Here is a 14,095-nt window from a genome sequence, read left to right as displayed (position 1 = left end):
CATTCGAATAATTCGATAGTAAGAAAACATTCGTTGAAAACTATTCGAATAAAAATTATCGAATAGATCCGTCATCTGCCTTGAAATATTGTATTCTAGTAATTCGGCAGCAAAAACCATTCATTTATAAAATTCATTCATTTATGAAATTCATTTATTCGTCAGGATCGATTATAATAAAATATTAACTGAATTTTAGTTGTCGCCCGGCGACGCGACGTAGGTTTCTTTCTGAAAAACCCGACAGCGGTCGGTGGCAATGCTATGAAAGAAGCCGGCATCTTTGATTTTTTGCGGAGTCAGATATAGATAAGGACACATTATTTTTTTTATTGAGGTGCTAGTATTTACACAGAAAATACATTATGAAGGGCGCTGTTGTCATATTTTGGTATTAGTTGATATTATCAAAGAATATTATTGTTTGGCTTTAGTTAGTTAGGGATAGTAGGCATGTCTATATATTCTGCATTTTTTTATTAATATTCTGTTGTTACACTGCAATAATACTTGTTGTTTTGGATGTAGGAAAATTATTTTTAATGTTTTTAAGCAAAGACTGGTTTAATAAATAATAATAACAGTAATAATTTGTTATACCTATTAACAACAAAATTTAAAACCATTTAATATAAATATTTTTTTTAAGTAGTAGCAAAATATAAACAACAAATTAGATGTCAAAATTATTTATATTAGATCCTATTTAAAAATAATATAGTCTCTAATTTTTTTGGCAACGTTGGTTTATTAAATAATAATAATTACAGAACTAATTTGTTATATTAACAACAAATTTTAAAATCATGAAATATAAACATTTATTAATTTTCTAAGCATGCGGTGTAATGGAACGAAAATATAAATAAAACATTAGAAATCAAAATTATTTATATTAGGTGCTTTATATTACTATTTAAAAATTATATTTACTTTTACTGGCATTTACTTTAAAAAATAAATGAAATATTTCTTCGCAAAAAACTACATGTTAGAGAATTAGCATAAACAAAATACAAACATCGTTAATTTTTTTTAAATTGACACATGTAAAACTTTCATTTTAATTTTCTCACCCCATAGTTTGAGTTCGATAACCATTTACTTAACCACATTACTTAAATATGATTATTAAGTTCAACTAATTCATATTATTAAAACATCTAAAATACAAATATGTATTTTTAAAATTAATTCTAAGTTCATCTCATCTCTCTTAAAAATTGCTACTTCTCAAAATTTCCCATTAAAAAATAGACCACATACCATATAAAATTAAATAATTGAAAGATCGATGACCACCTGCACATGCACACAATCGTCAATAAATAAAATTAAAAAATAACTACTATTTTAGTATTTTAACTATTTTAATAAACGCAAAAATAGCACAGTATTTATACGGCGAAGTTATAAAAATTTGGAAGAACTAATAATGCACTGACGCATACAAAAATCAAACGAATACTAAATTTCATTTTTCAAAAGCATTCGATAGTCGTGGCGCAACGATAACCATTTGGTCGCACGGCGTGGTTGTCACATATGCTTTAGTATACAAATGAATGAATGATTTTATTCGAATAAAACCATTCGATAGTTGAAATCATTCATTCATTAACCATTCGATAGTCTAATTCATTCGATAGTTCCCATCCCTAGTCATAAGTGACCTAAATACAAAAGATTTTCATGGTGTCTGTCTGTCCGTCTGTTTGTAACACGATAACTCAAAAACCGCTAAACCGATTTTAACCAAATTTGGCACAAAAATACTGTGGCACCCTAGAATCTGGCCATTAGTTTTTGGTGGGGGTGGAGTGTTGGTAAGGGGGTATGGGAGGGGGTTAAAAATTTTAAAAAATCGTAACTCCAAAATTACAGTAGCTAGCGAAACGCGGTTTTCAATTTAAGATTAGGAATAATATTTGTAACAATTTTTGTTATAACATCAAAATCAGTCAAAGTCGCAGTTTTTGAGATAATTGAAACTAAAAGAACTGTCTACCAACCTTTTATTAACATATTTTAGTATGGGCGGCTATACGTGCCTCCCGCCAATTTTTTTTTAATTGATATTACTTCCTCTTTGCTATACATTTAACAAATTTCTTCTTTGTTTGTTTTCTGTCCATGTTATTTCTTCTTGACAAATAAAATGTGCGCATTTCTGACAGAATTGACCAATAAATCAACATATATTGTGATTGCTGAAAGGTAGAAATTCGAAAAAAAAAGAAAAAAATATGAACCTATTATTACGGTACCCTCACAGCGCGATCCTACGTGATAATGATAGGTTAGGTTCTGTTTGTTTGGGTTGGAAATTGGCAGCACTAGCTCTCGAAATAACAGGTGCAAATTGCGATAGCATGTTGTTTTATTACCCCGTATATTAATGAATTCCGAGTGATGCTTTCAGCTGCTATCAGCTCTGATTTAAATAATTATATCGGAGTGTTACAAGATGTATTAAATTTGGTTTTGTTCTAGTCAAAATTATAATCTAATAATAATATATTTTATTTGTCTTTAATTTCAACTGAATGAACTGAACTTATCATTGTTATTGTGTAATTTTACTTGTTAACGACTTGACTTTCTGTTATTAATATTTATTACAGTAATTGATAAAGCCGTCATAAGTAAACGTCATTCTACCTAAGACTCTAACAGCTAGACATTAATAGCAGATCTTGTTCTAGTTAATTACAACAAATTGATAACGTTGATCCAGTTATATTCCGCAAACCGAGATAAATCCATTGATAACAGATTGAAACTAGTTCTGTTAGTTCTGCTTAATTACGTTAAATTATAACATCAACTTAATCTATTTTAGAAACATCGAAAACGAGTACCTATAACTTCTGCCTGAGCAGAGAATAATAATAAGTAGAATGTTGAAGAACTCCCATACAGATACTTTTTTCTTTGGAATGATTTTCTAATTTAATATTCATACGGTAATGTTACTGCTCCACATAGAACAGTCACTCAACTCAAAAGTTGCAAAACTTCAATTCTTCCTGTATGTTATACAGGGTTTTAACATGTCCAACGATAGTTTAACAACAGTTTGTTCTCGAACTTTTATCGTATTATCTACAAATATTCCGACACACTCGGCTAGATAGCTCTGTGTTTGTTCTATATCCGTTTCTGGAAAACAAGCGTACTTATTTACAAAACGAAGTCGTTTAGAATATTTCCAGATCTAAATGAGCCCTCATTAGGAAAGTGACCCGTATATATATTTGTTTTCCCGGTTTTTCGAGGGTAATTTTTCGCCTCATTATTATTATTATTACTATCGAAGGTTTATTGGGAAACTTTCCGGGAAACTTACCCTAGCTTTTGGATTAGTTTGATAGTTCTTTTATTTATTTATTTTCTATATCCACAAGCATTTTCCCTTTTGAGGTTATGTATTAGTAATCGATTATTTGAATATATTATTATTTTTTAAATTGATTGTTATAATAATAATTTGATGGAAAATCGTGTTATAATGAGAGATTTTTTTTTACAAAATATTTGTTGATAGTTATATCACAGATTAGGTATCCTATAAGTATACAGATAAAAATATTGTCCCTAATTCGTGGTACGAAAATTGTTTTTTATGACGATGTGCAAACGAGTCAAATTTCCTGTGCGCAATAATAAACTCGCGTAAAATAACAATAAACAGCGTAATAGAGAGATATCGCTAAACCGAATAGCGTGCATGGACGTTAATAAGGCCAGGGGCGCTATTCTGTACAATCGTCGGTATCGATAAGTTACCGACAGCTCTCGATACGTATTTCTATATAGTAAAAATGTGTTAATTGATGTTGTCATAGTTACCGATCGGCCCTATGACAGATAACGCAAATTTGTACCGACGAGCGACGAGGATCGGTATCTCTACCGTTCCCTTGTTAATCTCACGGTAGAGATACCGATAATTGTCGGTACAAATTTGCTATATGTCCTATTAATGACAGCTAAAACTATGACAACAACAATCAACACTACGCTCATTGGTCGTACGTACCGATAGCTGTCGGTAACTTACCGATACCGACGATTGTACAGAATAGCGCCCAAGGTGTTATTTCCTTTACGTGAGGTGGTATTAACTCTCTTCATTTAAGCTACTTCAATAAAGTGTTTGTACACTTAAATCCCTGATCGTGATCGTGATCGCTGCCGTGATCGCACCAGTGTGCGTACAGCTTTATAGTTATCGGATCGGAAAGAATTCTGATCGCATCGCGTCCGCTAGTTAAACTTAACCTAACTTTGAAATTGTTTTGTTTACTAGGTATTTTAAAACTAAAGGGCTAAAGTGCTTATTTCCAGTGCTTTATTGTTCAACGTCTGCCAGTGGGTTTAGGGCAACAAGCAACAAATTCTCTTAGAAGGGCTAAGTCGTCATCTGCTGTAAACCTAAGACTCTTTATAGGTTCTTTAGTATTGGAAGAGGTGGAATCCATATTTTGTCAAATACCCGCACATACCCATTTAAGCAATTTTTAAACGTTATCAGAGGTTATTTAGAAAGAGCGCTTGGTGTAATTGATCCCCAAATTACTCAAGCGGTAACGTTATTAGCGGGTGTTGCTTTAAAAATTGACTCGCGCATATCGTAACCATGATAAGGTACGCGTAAATACTGGATGACGCTATTCGGTTTTCCGATATCTCTCTAATAACTGTGCCGGTCAGGCGCTGTGCACAATTTTAGAGGCCATAAGTGTGCGTGCTATGTGCGCAAACCAGTCACCTAACTAGTGCCCGATTCCGAAAATTGGAACCACGAAAAACACTAAAGAAAAAACAAAGATTATAATCTGTATAATCTGTGGTTATATCCGGCATAGTATCATTTAATCATAGTGACTTTCTCTTTAATTGAATATCTCACACCAGAAAATAATGTTTTAGACTTCAATGCTTCAAAAATGTATTAATGTCAATGTTATAAAATGTCTTTCACAGTTGAGGAGCTTGTCTCCGGCTGAGATACCCGTGAAGTGGAGGCTGGAGGATCTCTCCAATTTGATCTCTCCTTAGATCTGATACCGCTGTTGTCCCGAATCTATAATAGAGGATATATCCCTCTTTCTCTATTGCCTCCTTGAATTTCAGGTAAATTCCTATTGTGAGGATCTGTCCATGGCCCTCCTCCCTCGAGTTGATGACTCACCTACTCGATGTCCTTTTATTGTAGTTCCTGCAAAGCTGGCGATACGTCCCTGTTTGTCAGCGTCTCAAATACTCAAGGCTTCGATGAAAACCCTGGGACTGTATGATGAGTTATAACCAGGGTTCGGAAAACTACATGTTACTTTTAAAAACTACATAAACTACATTACATGTAGTTAATGTAGTTTATGTAGAGGGTGTAGTTTATGTAACTTATGTATGTAACTTTCAAATATCAAAGGTTTGAGGTGAGGTTTTAATAAGTTGAAGCTTTAAAAACACATAATGTATTTAAGAAAACAGAAGAAATATGGCTTTAAATATAATATTTACATCATATTATCTCTATTACACCTCATACAAAGGAAAATTATTCATAATATCAATACATAGCTTATTAACGTAGTTTTCATGTAGTTAATGGACGGGAAAAGATGTAGTTTATGAAGAAAAACTACACGTAGTTAATCAGGTAAATTACGTCTTAATTAACTACTTCCGAACCCTGGTTATAACTCAAGAAAGGGGAACACAATAGATCTATAAATTGCGGTCAATCTACAGGGTATATAAGGGCATCATCCAGCATCCGCATCATCATGATCCATCCCGTAGCGACCGCTCGTGCAAGTCCGCGACGCGATCGCTGCTGCTCGGGCGAGCAGCCGGTGGTGGCGCCATCCATCACGGCGCGCCGAACTACGCCCAGAGCCGTCTGCTAAACAAACATATAATTATGTATATGAACCTCTGTTTATGGCCGCACGGTGACCGGTGATTACCGCTGGATCCTCGGCTGACCGGCCAGCTCTATAGGGGGAGGGGGGGGACGGTGGTTAGAGCGCCGGCCGCCGCTGCGATTGCCAAAACCGATACAAACCGTCTCTCTATACGTATATAGAGGTGTATCGAAAGAATGAACCCGGAGAGATCCATTGGCGGCGTTGGGAATGACATATCTTTTTTATTTATTTTGATATTTACGTTTCTGACAACGTTTAGTATTCCAATTATGGTTATTGTCTATGGATACATAAAGCGGCACTACTTTCTTTCAGGGAATAAGCTTCTTCTTCTCTTCCTTTTTCCCTAGATTTTTCCTTATAATTTTCCCTATCTCTTCCCTACCTCTTTTCCCACATTTTTCCCCATCTCTTTCTCTATATCTTTCACTACTTCTTTCCCTGCCTCTTTCCCTACATCTTTCCCACCTCTTTGCCTGTCTTTTTTCCTATTTATTTTGCTACCTCTGTCCCTATCTATATATATTTCATTCTCGTTTTCTCTTTCCCATTTTGGTTTTCTTCCAAATCTTTGTTTTCTGGCCACTTCAGTACACCAAATAAAAATGGTTAGTACTGACTTACTGAGTCTTTTTACCTTTTTACCTTATCTTTTACTCTACATTATTTTTTCTTGTGGCTACATTGGGTAACGATCTGTGCCATAGGCGACTAAGAAAATCACTATAATAAATTTGATACTGTAACAATCTTGATTTCGTACATAGTTTCATCGATAAATTTGTAGCTTCTGAATAACGGTCTAGGTAAAGCATCTAGCTCATTTACCAGCTCAGAATTAGAATTTAGAGTTAGTAACTTGCATTTTTATTGGATGACACTGTCATATTTATTTCAAACCAATAATCAACGAGAATATTCGTATAATTTAATAAAATTACTGTAAATCACTATAAATAATGAATTGTTTTTAATTGAGCTGTAATTTCTGTATTAGTAATCCTGTAAATGATGGAGATAAACAATTGTGATTGATTAAAATTTTATTTTAAGATGAAATTTTTTGTTTACAACATTCTAAGAATCCGAATAATGAATGTATAAAGACAAGTGACATCTGTCTAAATAAAGACAGCAATTTTGATTGCAAAAGAAATACATATGCTATGATTGCCTAACGATTAACATTAATTTAAAAATAAATCTCCAACATGAATAATGAACAAAACATTTAAACAAAAACAGACCACACAAAACAAATTGTTGTATTTTAGTCATATAAATTCATAAGAAAACCGAAAAGCCGTATCGGTACGTCTCTGGTGGATTTTTACAAGGAGGCAGAACACAGAACCACACAATGGTTCTGCAGTTTTCAATGACGAAAGTCGATGTTTATCGTGGCGAGGGTAAATTACGGGTCGTACCTACTCGGGCAGGCCCCGGTAATGATTTGTTAGGTCAGTTGATAAACCTTATCCACCTGATGGACAGCTTATTTCATTCAAGTACCCAATCATTCAATTAACGTTGCACAGGCTTTATTAAAAGCAAAAAGGATCGATTTTGTGGGACTATTATTCCTAGTAAACTCTAAAAAAGGTTTATCAAATAATAATTTTTATACTACACTAATTTTTTCTTCTTACGACTTTATTCACTGAAAGTAAATTAAATCACTCAACTGGCAATGTGCAGGATAAATGTCAAGAAAGACTGACAACCGAAGGACCATTCAAATTACAGCATAGTACGGGTGATTGAAGAAATTAGAAGATGCGCAACCTTATGAGCTATTTGAGGGCACAAAACCTGGCCGAGATTTATCTGGCGATGCCGTCAGCCTGTCCGAGAATTCCGAGATTTACTTTAGCACTGCGCCGCTGCGCGCTGATAGTCGTTTACAGCGCAGCAGATAAAGAATACTATACCATAGTTCTGCTTTCAGTCGACAGAGCGAATGGTTGCCGGAGACAGTGTTGCGAGAACTACTGATTAATCCGTAGATTTGCGGATATTGGGTAGAATACGTAAATAATACGGATTTTCTATCATTAAACAATTTAATATATTATTATATGATTAAACAAAGAACGGCTATTATTTCATATGTAAAATATTATAGTAAATGTCAATATAATCATTTCCAAGCCAACTAAACGATTTTTTTCGATCATACGACATATTTAGTACCTATAAAAGAAATTTTATTTTTGTTGTTTATTTTTGTATGTTTAACACGAATAAATTTTCAATACATAAACGCGAATTTTTCATCCAAAGATATTTTCGTCAAACGAATTACATATATTACACATTTTAATATGGTAACACTGTGTCGCTTTCAAAGCCACACCGTCTTCGATATGCCTTCGCTGGCCTAATTAGAGAAAATAAGTGTTTTATGCGTTGACCGCAGAACGATTGGTGTCTCCATCGTACAGCACTCACAAATTCGCCCATTAAGTTGCGTATCTTCTCAATTCTTTCGATCAACGATAGTACCCACGAGGAACTCAGAGATCTAGAAGAAGACCATATGGGATAACTTGGACCCGTATAACCAACAATAGATAACAAAGGGCCCAAAAAAGCCAGTATCTGAGCCGGTTTTACCTAAGTCGTACCAAAATTTATGACACGATAAATTTAGACATACATGTAAGAACACTTTGTGTGCTTTTAATTAGGTCGAACATATTATAAACGATAAATCAACTTAATTAAAAGCATACAAAGTGTTCTTATATATCGGATATTAATTAAAAAAATATTAAAAATACTAGTAATAGTAATAGTATATATTAAGTTGTTACAGTTATAATTTAATCTTTGGCGGTTTTCACCAAATATAGCAGGCAGTTTTACATAATCTTCCTCCCTTTGAAGTTAATTGGAAACGGCTATATAATTTTGGTGTTGTCAAGATTCCCAGTTTGTTTCCGTTTGAGACCTGAAATAATAAAAACAAATTAAATTAGATTTAATCATCTGCTGATCATGCTTATACAGGGTGAGTTTCCTACGATGTTCTCTATGGGTATCTCGGAAACTACTGGAGATAGAGAGTCGGTTAAATGGGGAAAGAATTGCAGTTTTGTGGGGTCATAAATATGCGCCTTTCAGATTTTTGAAAAAGTTCATGGCTTACTAGATATTTCGAAAAAAACAAATTTCGGTTATTTTAAAAATTGTCCCTAATTCAATTATAAGCTATTTTAGACAAAAAGTTTTCAGATAAAAGTTGTAGATAATCACATCCTTAATGAGACTGTTTCCTCCGTTTTTTTCTAAAGCCTGTCATTTTTGACATATGACACAAACATATGTTTTTTTAAATGGAAACCATAGTTGGCCATGACTTCATAAAAAGCGCCATTTTTAAGCTTTTTAGCGATATAAGCTATAATATGTTTTCTTCGAAAAATTACTGAGTTCTAGCCAATTCTTATCATTTTTAAACAATTTCACTTAGTTAGCCATGGAAACCGCCGTTGCTCTCTCATTCAATCGCCTTTGCTCTCAGAAATGTGAAGCTGTGTCATCCAAACTTTGTAAATTAAAATAAAAAAAATTGTAACTATGAGTTTTTCAAATGAAGAAAAGCGTGTAGATACTCGCGCATCAATAGAGTGATTCCAAGATGACTTTCATTATGACCTCCCCCATAATGAAAGAAATGTTAAAAATTATTTATATCATAATAATGCAAACTCAGGGATAGAAAGAGGTGGACCAATTGCATGGGCCTCCTCGATCACCTGACCTATCCATTTTAGATTTTTTATGCGGTATGGTTAACATTAAGGTTTACAACAGAACTTGAAAGAAGTGGCAGTACGAGAGAAGTTTAGTTAAGTCGACCGGTCTTTCTGTGAGAATAGGTAGTAATTCAGTTTTAAAAAGATGCAACTCAAAACAATGACGGATTTTTTGAACATTTTCTAAAATAACTTAAAGTGTATGTAGTGATATTATTTTTTTAAGTTTTAGTTTGTATAATGTAAATTGTAAAAAACCGTTTATTCTGACTTTTTATAAGTTATAAATCATAACAGAATAAGAATACCATACCAAAATTAGAATACCATCTAAGTGAAATCTAAGTGATCTAATACAATCCAAGTAAAATTAGTCAAGAAAGATAAGAATTGGCTATAACTAAATTTAAATTTCCTAACATGTCTTGAAAACCGTTCTCTAAAAAACGTAACATTCACCGGTCAACGTATTCTCGAAAATGTACATATTGTCAAGAAAAGTTGAACCAATAATCCTACACGCTTTTCATTTATTTGAAAAATTCATATTTACAATTTTTGTTTATTTTAATTTACAAAATTTGGATGTGACAGTTTCACATTGATGAGAGCAAAGGCTATTAAACTTGTTTCCATGGCTAACTAAGTGAAATTGTTTAAAAATGATAAGAATTGGCTATAACTCAGTAATTTTTCGAAGAAAACATATTATAGCTTATATCGCTGAAAAGCTTAAAAAATGGCGCTTTTTATGAAGTCATGGCCAACTATGGTTTCTATTTAAAAAAAACATATATTTGTGTCATATGTCGAAAATGGCAGGCTTTAGAAAAAAACGGAGGAAACAATCTTATTAAGGATGTGATTATATACAACTTTTATCGGAAAACTTTTTGTCTAAAATAGCTTATAATGGAATTAGGGACAATTTTTAAAATAGCCGAAATTTGTTTTTTTCGAAATATCTAGTAAGTCATGAACTTTTTCGAAAATCTGAAAGGCGCATATTTATGACTCCACAAAACTGCAATTCTTTCCCCATTTAACCGACTCTCTATCTCCAGTAGTTTCCGAGATACCCATAGAGAACATCGTAGGAAATTCACCCTGTATAACGCAACGCGCGTCCTTAATTCCTTACATGCACCGTAAAAAAAATTAAATAACTGCTCAGCAATTAGCATTTATTAGCAGTACTAATTTAAGAAATCTATAACTGTAAGTAGATATATTTAATTTACTTTTCTTTATATCCTTCGGAAACCCGGGGTACAACAATTAAACTCTATGATAAAAAATAACTAAGAGTCTATACAAAACACAAATTGTCCCACCATTTTTAAAAAACATTGTCTAAAACAGAATCCATTGCCAAAAAATCTGAAGGAATTTAATTTTACAATAATTCCACAAATCAAAACGAAATCAAACCGTAAAATCGAGTGTCAGTTAAAAATCAAATTTTATTGTCAGATAGACATTTGCATTGTTGATATTGACAGTTTTAATATTTTGCGCCTCTGCATCTTGGAGGAAAAACTATTTTTAATGAACTGTCATTTTTGAACTGTCAAGTTTCCCAGCCATGGCTTCAATCTACTGAGCTGGTCATTAAGGTGACAGTGTCCTCTGTTAAAAAACCCGTGACGATCCAATGAAAATTATTCTTACTTAAATGAAGGAAAATTTTTGACATATAATTATTTTTCTTCTTTTCAATCAGAACAACTGGTCTCTCTTATCTTCCTCATTTCGAAACATTTATATGAAGCAGATTACCAGTGTAACAGGGCAGTGCAAATCCGAATAAACAACCATAATCGTGTCGCGCTGTCTGTTATCATTTGTTGAGACAAACCGCGAGCGATCACCAATAAAAAACCGCGGATAAAAATTGGACCAATGAGCGCTTTAACGTCAATTAGCAACGCAACTAATTATCGCTGCCGATTCAGATAAACAACGAGCCTATTTTCTTTGTGCCTCCATGCGGATGTTGTTGTTGTTCGGAATCGCTTCAAACAAATCGAAAAATAAAAATCGATCGAGAGCGATCTATCGAGCGGCTAGATTAATAAAATAAATTGAAATCGTTGTTGACACGTTCTGTTTCCGATATACTAATTATTAATTAGCGTGTAGCTTATTTTATTATGTTAATTACGCCGATAGTGTACGTTTATCAAGTTGGTTCATTAAAATTATCGAATTTGTTAAGACGCGCACCCATAACGTGTTTAAAATCGTTTTAATTGAGCCGTCTGAATGAATTCTTTGTTCGAAATTGGAAACTAATCGCTGTTCTAAGAAATTTCAATCAATTAGAGTTTAAATGTTGTTATCAATGGTCTGGATAGACCTAGTTATGCTCGAAACTGAAGTCAATTCACTAATTAATAATTTACTTAATACTGCACTAATGTCATTATCAGTGGTTTCAATTATACTGTACACTTAAAAATTTTCGATTATTTACAATGTCTATATAATATAAAATACAGTTAAAATGGCACGAAAAACGGGCACCTTAAAATTTTCATTTATTTTAAAGCTTTATATATTGTGTTCTAGAGAACCAATTTTGATAATTTTTTAAACATTTTGTAGCTAAATTATTTGACTTTTTACTATATCTTTCTAAATTAAAAATGAAAGTTGCCATCTGTCAATTATACGAGGGAAAACAAAATGTTGATATTTTGCTTAGAGTTTGAAACACCATGTGGAGTATACGTTAACAAAGCAAGGAATTTAAAAATAATTTTATCATCTAGGTGTATCTTTTTTCGATAGTTTGTTTTTTGATTCATCTCAATATATTTTTTTGGAGATATGTATTCACTTTTGAAGACATGTTTACTAACATTTTTTCGTATTTTTTATATTAAAACCATGCCTTTGCTTTTGGTCCTACTCAAAAAACCTATAAAATACTGTTTATGATTTATGTAATATTACTATCTTCGAAAAATCATATTATTATTGTCTGTTAGGCAGCTACTCTAGCTGATATGGTTTTAACTGCAAAAGCTGATCTCTACCACCATCAATTAAAGCAGCAATAGGCGATATTTCAGAACTTAAAACATCTCTACTAGAATAAACGTCAATAAACAATAATAATATGACTTTTCAATGACAGTGACATTACAAAAACAATAAACACTATTTTATAAGTGTGTTGATGAAGACCCAAAATCAATGCTAAAACTTGTTCTGTAAATCGTTACTGTCTGATTCAAAAGCGAATATCTCCAATAAAAATAAAGCTATTGAGATGAATCAAAAAGCAAACTATCGAGGAAAGACGTACCTATGTAGATGATAAAATGATTTTTAGATTCCTTGCTTTGTTAATATATTCCACAGAATGTTTCAAACTTTCACTAAAATATCAACATTTTGTTTTCCCTCGTATAATTGACAGATGGAAATTTGCCTTTTTAATTTAGAAAGAGATACTAAAAAGTCAAATAAAACTACTACGTATTGCTTAAAAATCATCAAAATATATTTAGTGAAAAAAGTTGATAGTTTGTTAACTTTTTCCTACTAACTGAAAATTATTACCACTAAATTTCTGTGAACTACCAAAAAAGTTCTGAATTACGTCGAAATTAGAGGAACAAACTTCAACGTTACTTGAAACCCCTATTATCTCTATATCTATTTCACTTAATTTCATAGATTAAAAACCAATTTAAAGTCAAACTTTAACGTTACTTCAGCCATCGAATCAAATATAAATCTCAAGAAATTTACATAAAATACTACTATTATTATCTGAAACTGATTTAAAACCTTATCTCCTAAAAGTATATTATTTTATTGAGGACCACCATATTAGAAACTCAAATTAATACGTCTAATTAGTAAATTACATCATAAAAATCATTCCAAAGGTAATATATACATTTTTATTGGCTGTGTGGTCTATCTAAGATAATTTAGATAGCTATAAATGAAATTTTCGTTTAAATCTACTTAAAATTCTTTCAAAACTCTTAAATTAAGAGCGTAAATCTATAGTACGATTACTGAATAAAAAAAATCTAAAAGATTTAATGCTATTGTTGTTTACGGGTGACAGAGCTAAATATAAAATAAAATACCGAGGCTATAAAAAATTTAGTTAATGAAGGAGAGTCGACAAGTAAATTTATTGTAATTATGGTTTAATGAGCTTAAAAATTAACGTAAAAGAGTATTAAAAGTCCTGATATGGCCAGGACTCGAGATTCTTATCTCAAAATTATATTTTTTACGTGTAGGGAAGGAGGAAGTTTTTTATTTGGAGCTTTGGAATAATTTTCAAAAAATGTTAAATAAAAATATGATATTAAATATATATAATTATTTATATGAACGAAATATCAAAAATTTATTTATAAAAGT

The 14,095-nt window shown here is 32.2% G+C and overlaps 1 protein-coding gene across 7 annotated transcripts in view; it reads left to right on the top strand.

Moving 5' to 3' along the window:
* LOC115875664 (optomotor-blind protein) overlaps positions 1–14,095 on the top strand; it is a 300,116-nt gene that overhangs the window by 231,567 nt on the left and 54,454 nt on the right. The window lies entirely within an intron of this gene.

This window comes from Sitophilus oryzae, unplaced genomic scaffold (assembly GCF_002938485.1).
Source record: "Sitophilus oryzae breed Bouriz unplaced genomic scaffold, Soryzae_2.0 scaffold_1393_pilon_pilon, whole genome shotgun sequence".
NCBI classification, from domain to species: domain Eukaryota; kingdom Metazoa; phylum Arthropoda; class Insecta; order Coleoptera; family Curculionidae; genus Sitophilus; species Sitophilus oryzae.
This window is presented reverse-complemented; position numbering and strand designations above follow the sequence as displayed.